We start from the raw sequence: 9892 nt of genomic DNA, 5'->3' as shown, positions 1-9892 counted from the left end.
CTCTTCCAATCGGCAGAATGGTTGGTAGTTTTCATCGGAAAACATTAGTTTTACACTCAGCATTTCATTGCAATGATTATAGTCTCCTCCGTGCATCATCATTCAATGGTATTTGCTTCTATTCCCTCTATTTTTTTTTGTGTGTGTGTGGTGTGGGGGGGGATGTACACAAAAACACTCAGGAATATATAATCATTTAAACAACCAAAGGGCACATTCTGCAAGCCTGCCTCCTGGCCACCAGCACCTGGCCACCAGAACACAACCTTTCTCTTTCCATGAATCTAGGGTCTTCAACTGCTCTATTTTTCCGTGTCTTCATTTCTGCCTCCATCTTTGGTGTCCCTGATTTTCTGGATAGGGTCCCACATTCCGCTCGTGCTCTTCTCCCTGATGGTCCTAGGTTCCTCTTTTCCTGGACTGTAAGATTAACTACTCCCTCTTTTTGTTATAAAACTTGTACCTTTACAGTTGTGACAGTCAACAATTAGTCTTGATAACAATTACTATTGAATCATAAGACTCTCATACCCATCTCTTTTTCACCAGACCCATCTAGACAAGATGAAAACATTCAGTGGAGATTCTGTCTTCCCCTGCACACACTAAAACTAAACTCCCTCTTGAAAACTTGTAAACCAGTCACTTCATGCCTTTATAGCCTCCCACACCCCATTTTATATAGCCAATGCCTAAGTTGCCCATCCCTATCAACCCTGTATACAGGGAATAGGACTGATATACGATCTCTTCTGACATCCAACAAGAATCCATAACTTTATTAATATTGGAAACAGTATAAATTTCAAACCAATTGGCAGTTACTCTTTTGAAACACCAAGAAAAAGTCCTTGTTTTCAGATGATTACATTGTGAATTCCATAGTGGCATTTACAATATCATTATTGTTGTTCTTCTGGGTTTGGACTGCCTTTGTTGTTGATAAACTTGCTTGTGACATGGGCAATTTGATGTCCTTAACATCCACACCTTTTTCATCTATCTCTTCCTCTTCACTCTCCCCTGTACAGTTGGAGTTTATTTGTCTTCTTAAGTGTTTCAGGCAGCTTCACCTTGAACTTTGAAAATTTCAGCACCTGCTAGCTATGGCTGAGATAAATCCTTGCTCTTGGCTTCTCCAAAAACTATGTGGGTATCTGAAGCTGGGCTCTTGTACACCTCTCACTTTGTGACGACAAAGAAGATGTTAGATTTCTGGAAAGTGATTCTAGAGACTTCTGTAATTTGTCCAAGACTCAGTTTGGACACAGCCTTCCTTCTGTGCCTTCTTTTCATGTTGACACAGCTATGCTTTATTGACAGGTTCATCAATTTCAGCTGCTGCTGCCAGCTAGCCTTGTGTGGTTGGTTGGTTGTGTGGAATCCTGTTCCTCTAGCTCTGGTCACTGTCAGATTCTGTTCCAGATCCTGTCTCAGCCTGGGGCTGTGGTGATTCCTGCACAGTAGCAGACAGGTTCTGTAGTTTCACCAAGCACTTTGTGTACAGGGAACAGGAAATGAAGATGGCAGCAGAAAAAGAGCGAGCGAGAACGTGACCCACGATTATTGCAGAAGGAAACCTGGCATGGAGGTGTTAGCCACTTGGGGATCTCTGCATGATATAGCCCCAAAGTGTTAGAATCTGATGAGGAAGAAATTGGGGCATGGGCTTAGCAAACTCCCTGCAAGAGAGAATTAGCCAAAATTGCAAAACCAGATCAACACAGCATTTGTGAAACCTTAGAGGCTTTCTACTCCCGTAAAGATTTACACCCTCGGAAACCCTATACAGGGTCACTATGGGTCGGAACCGACTTGATGGCACATAACAACAACAACAATAGTGCAAAAGACACGTAACTTGCACTTAGTGAATATATCTGTTTCCAAATGGAGAATGTTTCTGATTTTATTATCAAAATTGTATAAAAGAAGCACAATGGAGGTATACAAATAAAGATGATTACATCAGCATTGTTTTGAATAGCAATTGGGTGGCATCTGTTGTTATTATTAGCTACCATTGACCCCATGTGTGGAGAGTAAGACTTCTCCATTAGGAATTTCAAGGCTGAGACCTTTCAGAAGCAAATTGTCAGACATCACTTCTGACACACCTCTGGATAAATGTGAACCAATAACCTTTTGGTTACTATTTCAGTGCTAAACTAGTTGTGCCACCCAGAGTAAAGCTGTGCAATTCAATAGAATGCACTAACTGAATAAACCATGCTTTCTTATAGGCAATAGTGTTTAGTAGCTGCAAGCAGAATGCCTGGGTTGGAATTCTAGTTCCATTCCTTTGTGACTTGTGTAACTACTTATCCTCTCTGTGCTTCACTTTCCTCACCTCTAAAAATATAATAGCAGTAACCTCTTCATAGAGTTACTATATTGTTGTTGTTAACTGTTGTTGAGTTGGTTCTGAACCTATATAGGGTTTCCGAGGAGTGGCTGGTGAGCTTGAACCACAGACCTGTGGTTCAAATTGACTTTGCAGTCCAGTGCATTAACCCACAGTGAGACACCAGGACTCCGAAGATTATATTAATGTATGTAAATAATCCCTGAAATATAAATTCTCAGTGAATTTTCAACCTTTTAATGTTCCTATTGCCCTCAAGAATAAAATTAGAGTGGTGACCTTGGTCAGTGACATTGGATAAAATAACAAAAAAACCCCACTATTTTGTAAAAAATATTTGTACTTATCTAAAATATTATTGCTAATGATGTGCTTTTAAGACAATACTACCAAATATGAATATTAAAAAGACACCTAAGATACAGAATCATAAATGTGTATAGGGCATTGATGAGTTTTCAGCTCTCTACAATATTATATCTCTGTAAGTAGTAAAATCCCTCATACTTGCTCCCAAGACAGCTTTGTCAAGGCAAGTGTGTGCCTAAATAATGAAGCCAGGGAGAAAATCATATACATATATTCAGGTCCTAACCATTTACTTGTAGTCTGGCTGTTTTCTGAAAGTCTTCTAGGATATTCAGTATCTGGATATGAAACACATTCTCCAGCACTCATGGCTAGGAAGGAGTGTTAGTCTCCACGAAGAACATGCTTTTGTCACTGGAGATGAAGTCTAGACATTCTGGAATGTCTGTGCACGCATGGGCGTGAATCCTTGGGGAGTGAGCAGTGCAGTTTGGTTCTGAAAGATTAGCTCTGTCCCTTGAATTGCTCCTGTCTGCTTCATTCCCTTCCAATTCATTTGCTGCCCAGTAACATTATTTCTTAAGACAATTTACCTGATGATCTTTCTCTCCTCTGTAAAACTTTTACATATTTTCCTTCATGTCATACACACACGTGTGCACATGCCACACCCATACTCATGCATGAACACATACTCAAATGCAAGCAATCACACAGCCACACACACGAACACATACACACTCACATCTAAGAAATCACACATGCAACACCCACATTCATGCATGAACACATGCACACTCACATACACAAGAAATCACAATGCAACACTCATACATAAACATGCACACATTCACATAAGCAATCACAAACGCCTCACCCACACTCATGCACGAACACATTCACACTCACAAGAAATCACATACCCCTTGAAAGGACCCCCTTCACCCACTGTTCCCACCCCTCTCTCTCATCTTCCCTAAGTCCTGGTGTGGTGCTGTTGGATCAGCACTGGACTGCTACCTGCAAGGTCAGCTGTTCAAACCATCAGCTGCTCCTTGTAAACCGCACACAGGGTCTCTGTGGGTCAGAACTGACTCAATAGCTCACACAATAATACCACCACCAGCATATTGTATACCATGGAGTGCTAGTGTGGTGCTACTCAACACCACCAAGAACAACATTCTCCATCATGGAGGTGTGGTGTGGCCCTGTGGGATCAGCACTGGACTGCTAACCCTAAGGTCACTTGTTCAAACTCACTGTTGCTTCTCAGGAACACTATACAAGGTGACTATGAGTCAGCACCAACTAACCTACACTTAATCACCAAATGCACCAAGTCACAACCACTGTGAGTTGTGATCTCTCTCCTCCAGGACTCTCACTTGTTCCTACTTATACCTCTTGCACTCCCCTCCCTGCCCTAACTTTCTGTTGACTATATATCTGTTCTTCAAGATCTTACTCCCATCTTCATGTCGAATGGACTGATGATTCTGTTGTACCATCTTGGTAGGTCTTACAGGAGTTTCCTTCCATAATATCTGTACCTTTTGACAAGTCTAAATTCTGGTACCAGCTGAACGATGTTTTTTTCAGTAATCTCATATGCATGTAAAAGTTGTATAATGGATACAGAAGATTGTAAAAAAAAAAAAAATCAATCCATTTGAATTATGGTATTGAAGGAAAATATTAAAAGTACCATGAATTGCCAGAAGAACAAACAAATCTGTTTGAAGAAGTACAAATCTGTTGTAGAAGCCAGATGACAAGAATTTATCTCTCACACTTTGGACATATCATCATGAGGGACCAATCCCTAGAGAATGACATCATGCTTGGTAAAATGGAGGTGGTAAAGTGGAGGGTCAGTGAAAAAGAGTAAGATACCCAGTAGGATTATTACAGTGGCAGCAGCAATGGACTCCGGTGTGACAGCAACTAAGTCTGCTCTGACTCAGAGTGAACCTGTGCACAACAGTATGAAACACACTGCCTGGTCCTGTGCCATCCTCATAATTGCTGCTCAATGCCACTTCATCTCTTTGGGGAGGGGGGGGGAGTGTCTTACTCTTTTTCACTGACTCTCCACTTTATCAAGCATGATGTCCTTCTTCAGGACTGGTCCCTCCTGATAATATGTCTGAAGTAAGAGAGATGAAGTCTTGCTATCCTGGCTTCTAAAAGGAGCTTTCATGCTGTATTTCTTCCAGCACAGATTTGTTTGTTCTTTTGGAAGTCCGTGTTAATTTCAGTATCCTTCTCAACACTGTAACTCTAATGCCTCAATTCTTCTGTGGTCTTCCTTATTCATTGTCCACCTTTCACATGTATATGAGGTTATTGAAATTACCATGGCTTGGGCATCAGGTACACTTTCTGTTGTGCAGCAGATTTGCCTCAAGCATTGTTGTTGTTAAGTGCTCCAGAGTTAGTTCAGGCTAGTAGCAACCCTCTATAGGGTTTCCAAGGAGCAGCTGGTGAGTTTGAACCTCTAACCTTGTGGTTCAAACTGACCTTGCCGTTCAATGTTTTCTCGTAACTGCTGCTTCCATCAATGTTGATTGTGGATCCAAGCAAAATGAAGCCTTTGATAATTTCAGACTTTTCTCCTTTTATCACGATGTTATCTATGGGTCCACTTGTTAAGGTTTCATTTTCTTTACATTGAGGTGCGATTCATGCGGAAGGTTGTGGTCTTTGATTTTCATTAGTAAGTATTTCAAGTCTTCACTTCCATCAAGCAAGGTTGTGTCATCTGCATATCACAGGTCATTAATGAGTCTTCGGCTAATCCTGATGCCACATCATTCTTCATATAATTTGGTTCCCCTGACTATTTGCTCAGCATACAGATTGAATAAATATGGTGAAAGAATACAACCCCGACGTACACCTTTCCTGATTTTATACGATTTGATGTTCCCTTGTTCTGTTCAAACAACTGCCTTTTGGTCTATGTACAGGTTACTCATGAGCACAATGAAGTGTTATGGAATACTCATTCTTCGAAAAGTTGTTATCTGTAGTATGTTATGATCCACACAGTTGAAAGCCTTTGCATAGTCAATAAAGTACAGGTATTTTTTTTTTTTGCCTTCTGGTATTCTCTGCTTTCAATCAAGATCCATCTCATGTCAGCAATGATATCCCTTGTTTCACATCCTCTTCTGAATCCTGCTTGCATTTCTGGCAGCTTCTGTCAATGTACTGCTACAGCTGCTTTTGAATTATCTTCAGCAAAATTTTCCTTGTATGGGATATTAATAGTATTATTTGATCATTTCTACATTCCATTGGGTCACCTTTCTTAGTTAGGAATGAATGCAAAAACAAATCTCTTCTAATCAATGACTAGGTTGTTGTTGTTAAGCATCGTGGAGTGGAGTCGGTTCTGACTCATAGTGACCCTGTACAGGGTTTCCGAGGCTGTAAATCTTTATGGGAGTAGAATGCCTCATCTTTCTCATGCGGAACCGCTGGTAGTTTTGAACTGCTGACCTTGAGTTGGCAGCCTGACTCGTAACCACTACACACTAGAGCTCCTTCATGACCAGGTAGCCGTCTTGCAAATTTCTTGGCATAGATAAGTGAGTACCTTTAGTACTTCATCAGTTTGATGAAACCTTCCAATTTGTATTTAACCAGTTCCTAGAGCCTTATTTTTTATTAATGCATTTACAGACCCATAAAGGAAATTCCAAATTGCTCAAAAGAAAACTAGAGCTAATAAAGGAATTTAGCAAAGTTGCTGGCTAGAAGGTCAACAAACAAAAATCAGTTGGGTTTCTATACATCAGTGATAGGAAATCTAAAAGAGAAATTAGGGAAACATTTCAATTTACAATAGTATCTGTTACTGCTGGCAGTTGGTTCCAACTCACAGTGGCCCTATATACAGTGGAACAAAGCATCTTCATTCACAATTGTTGGTATGTTTGAGCCCATTGTTGTAGCTGAGGTGGAAATTCTCTTCAAGACAGGCTTTTTTTCTAAGCCCTGCTAATGATATTGCCATTCAGCAGTTCTGACTATAAGGAGAGAAGTCTTCCATTGGGTGCAGTCCCAAATTTTTTCATTTAAATTAATCGCTGTTCCCAGACAACATAAGATGTATGCTATATAGTCTTCCTATCTGCCTATATGGAGTCCTGGTGTGGCACTGTGGGTTAATGTACTGGACTATAAAGTCGCTTTGAACTACAAGGTTGGTGGTGCAAGCTCACCAACTGCTCCTTGGAAACCCTATACAGGGTCACTCTGGGTCAGAATCGACTCGACAGCAAACAACAACAATCTATCTTTATAGGTCTTGCAGGTATATAGACTATAATTCCTGTTCATTAATTTATTCTAGCTTCATAAAGTCTGTTCAGAGATAATCTACTGAGCATTTCATACCAATATTGCAGATTAGTAAGTAAACATAACTAAGACTGTGCCTTCCTTTCTTACTGGGTACTCTATTCTTGTCAGGGATTATACATTTGAAAAAAAGGCTTCGATTCTGGGGCACAGTGTTATGGGATTGGGAGAGAGAGAGAGAGATGGCCAGATCTAGAAGCAGAATATTTGATGTGGTGAAAAAATGTATAACTGCTCTCTACAGATTAGTAAGTAAGCATAAGTAAGTTCTTGCTTAGGGTAACTGTGAATTAGCAGTTTTCAAGTTATGAAGAGTGTGTGTGGTGGGTTTTTGAGTTTTACTGACATGCCCTGTGTAAGTATATCTTAAGCAATAATATCTTCTGAAATGAATCTTTATAGATGGTCTTTTCCTGTAACTGAGAATCTCTTCTCTCCTTCTCTGTGCTGTTTGGCTTTCTACTATCAAATATATACCCTACACACCTGTCCAGGAAAACTAAGGCTGCATGCTTTTCCTGTCTTGATGAATGTGGTTGTGTAAGTGCTTTAAGCTCAGTGTATGTCAGAGCTGAAATATGGGGATTTTAGAATGGTACAAGAGGTACAATTGTACAAGAGGGATTTTAGACATGGGGATTTTAGAAAATTGTACAAGAGGTTCTCCAACTTTTGGTCAGTTTAATTCAATAAACATTTTTCAAGTGTCTACCATGTGCATACAGGGTCGCTATGGGTCAGAATCGACTTGATGACACTTAACAACAACAGCCATGTGCCAGGCACTGTTATAGAAACTAAGGAAATAAAGATAAATAGTGGTTCTTTAAGAAAAAGTGATGATCCTGTAAGAGAAGTAGAACAATCCATTAAAATGTCACCAGTTGTGAATTTAAAACCACCCCCACTGTTCCTTTGACTGAGAGAGCTTTTTAGTATCAATGTGTGAATAATAATTGGGATCATTAAATTTCCCTTTTAAACAGGTCTAAATCCTTATCTTTTTAGAGCATGCTGGTACAGCTGGAATAATTCTCCCTCTTTAGCCTTAATTCCATGTTGGTTGCGGGGTTGGACCCTTTCAGGTCACACTAATGGAATGACTAATGGATTGATTATTTCAGTTGTCACCAAATAAAAGAACTTAAGTTTCAAAAGTAGGCATGTGTACATATAACTGGAATAAAACAACAACCCCAAACTGAAAACTTATATATACTTATATCCTTCCTAAGTAACAGTGTTTAAATCATGGCCTGTATTTGGAGTCCTGGTGTGGTGCTGTAGGATAAGCTGTAGACCATAATGTTAGTTTGAACTGCAAGGTTGGTGGTTCAAACTCACCCTCTGCTTCTTGGAAACATTGCACATAAGGGGTTGCTATGATTTACAAATGACTCTACGGCACACAGCAAGATATTTGTGTTAAGTACTTTCAGAGTTTTAAAGTAATGGATAGCCTTTATTTTAAGAACTTTTACAGTTTTTAAATAATTTCAGAGCTTTTATAAAAAATACTCGTTTTGTGTTTTTCTGTTGCTGTTCAGTTGTTGTTGCAGTTGGATCTGACTCTCGTGACCCATGTACACAACACTATCTGTTGTTGTGTCATCCTCACAATTGTTCTGGTGTCACACATTTCCTGAAATTCAAAACCAGATGATCATTAGGCAGGAAACTTTTTTTATTAGCAGATACCAAAAAGAAAAGAAAAAAACTAACAAAAACCAAAAATTTGCCATTGATTCAACTCTGACTCACAGCAACCTGTTTTGTGTGAGTAGAATTGTGCTCCATTGGGCTTTCAATCACTGTTATCTTTCTGAAATAGATTGAAAAGTTTTTCTTCTGATAGAGCTTAATCATTTATCCCAATCAGGGACAACTATTAACAAATACAAGGGGGCTTCTGAAAGTCAATTGAACAATTCCATTATCTTTTAATTCCATTTTTCCACAAACTTTTTGAAGTCCCTTGTTATTAATTGTTGCTGAGTTGGCTCATATTCATTGTTACCCCTTGTGTGTAGAATAGGACTGTGCTCCACAAGATTTTGAAAAATGTGATCTTTTGGAAGTAGATTGCCAGGTCTGTCTTCCAAGGTACCTCTAGGTGAGTTTGATTTGCCAGCCTGTCAGTTTGTAGTCCAGTGCTTAACTTAGGAACTTCCCCATTATATATATAACCAGTGGTGTCACTAGATGGGCACAGGGAGTCTAGACTACACCAGATGACACGGTCAGAACGAGTGACACAAATGTGAATGTCTATATATATTTGTATATTATTTCAGTATAGTATTATAGTTTTATAAAGATACCTCTGTAGTTAGTTATAACACAGTGGATAGGTCCTCCACCACTGACATGGTGTACATGACTAAACAAATCGCTGCTGAGTCCTCCATCATTCTTAATAACCCACTGTTGAGGCTGTTCTGTCAACTCACCATACTGAGGATTTCCTTGTTTTCTCTGACCTTTTACCTGGTGTGGTGCTGTAGAATAAACACTTGAGTACTAACCATAATGTCGGCAGTTCAAACCTACCAGTGACTCCTAGGTAATTCTATACAGGGTCACTATGAGTTAGAACAGATGAGATGGCACTTAGTAACAACAACTTTACCAAATAAGATGGCTCTTTTCTAGGGATTGGTGGTGGTGGTTATGTTCTAAGGATTAGTCTTTTTAAAAACACTTTAGGCTTCTAACTTTTTTGCATATGATGGTGGTAGTAGTGTGCTGTGAAGTCAGTTCTGACACATAGCTCTGGTAGCGTAGTGGTTACGAATCGGGCTGTGAATCGCAAGGTCAGCAGTTCGAAACTACCAGCCGCTCCGCGGG

The 9892-nt window shown here is 39.7% G+C and overlaps 1 pseudogene; it reads right to left on the bottom strand.

Moving 5' to 3' along the window:
- Window positions 1–865: 865 nt before the first annotated feature.
- Window positions 866–4154, bottom strand: LOC102815701 (annotated as a pseudogene).
- Between the last annotated feature and the right edge of the window lie 5738 nt (window positions 4155–9892).

The sequence above is a fragment of the Chrysochloris asiatica genome, unplaced genomic scaffold (assembly GCF_000296735.1).
Source record: "Chrysochloris asiatica unplaced genomic scaffold, ChrAsi1.0 scaffold00412, whole genome shotgun sequence".
Classification (NCBI taxonomy): Eukaryota; Metazoa; Chordata; class Mammalia; order Afrosoricida; family Chrysochloridae; genus Chrysochloris; species Chrysochloris asiatica.
Note: the sequence above shows the minus strand (reverse complement) of the source record. Positions and strands in the feature narration are given on the sequence as shown.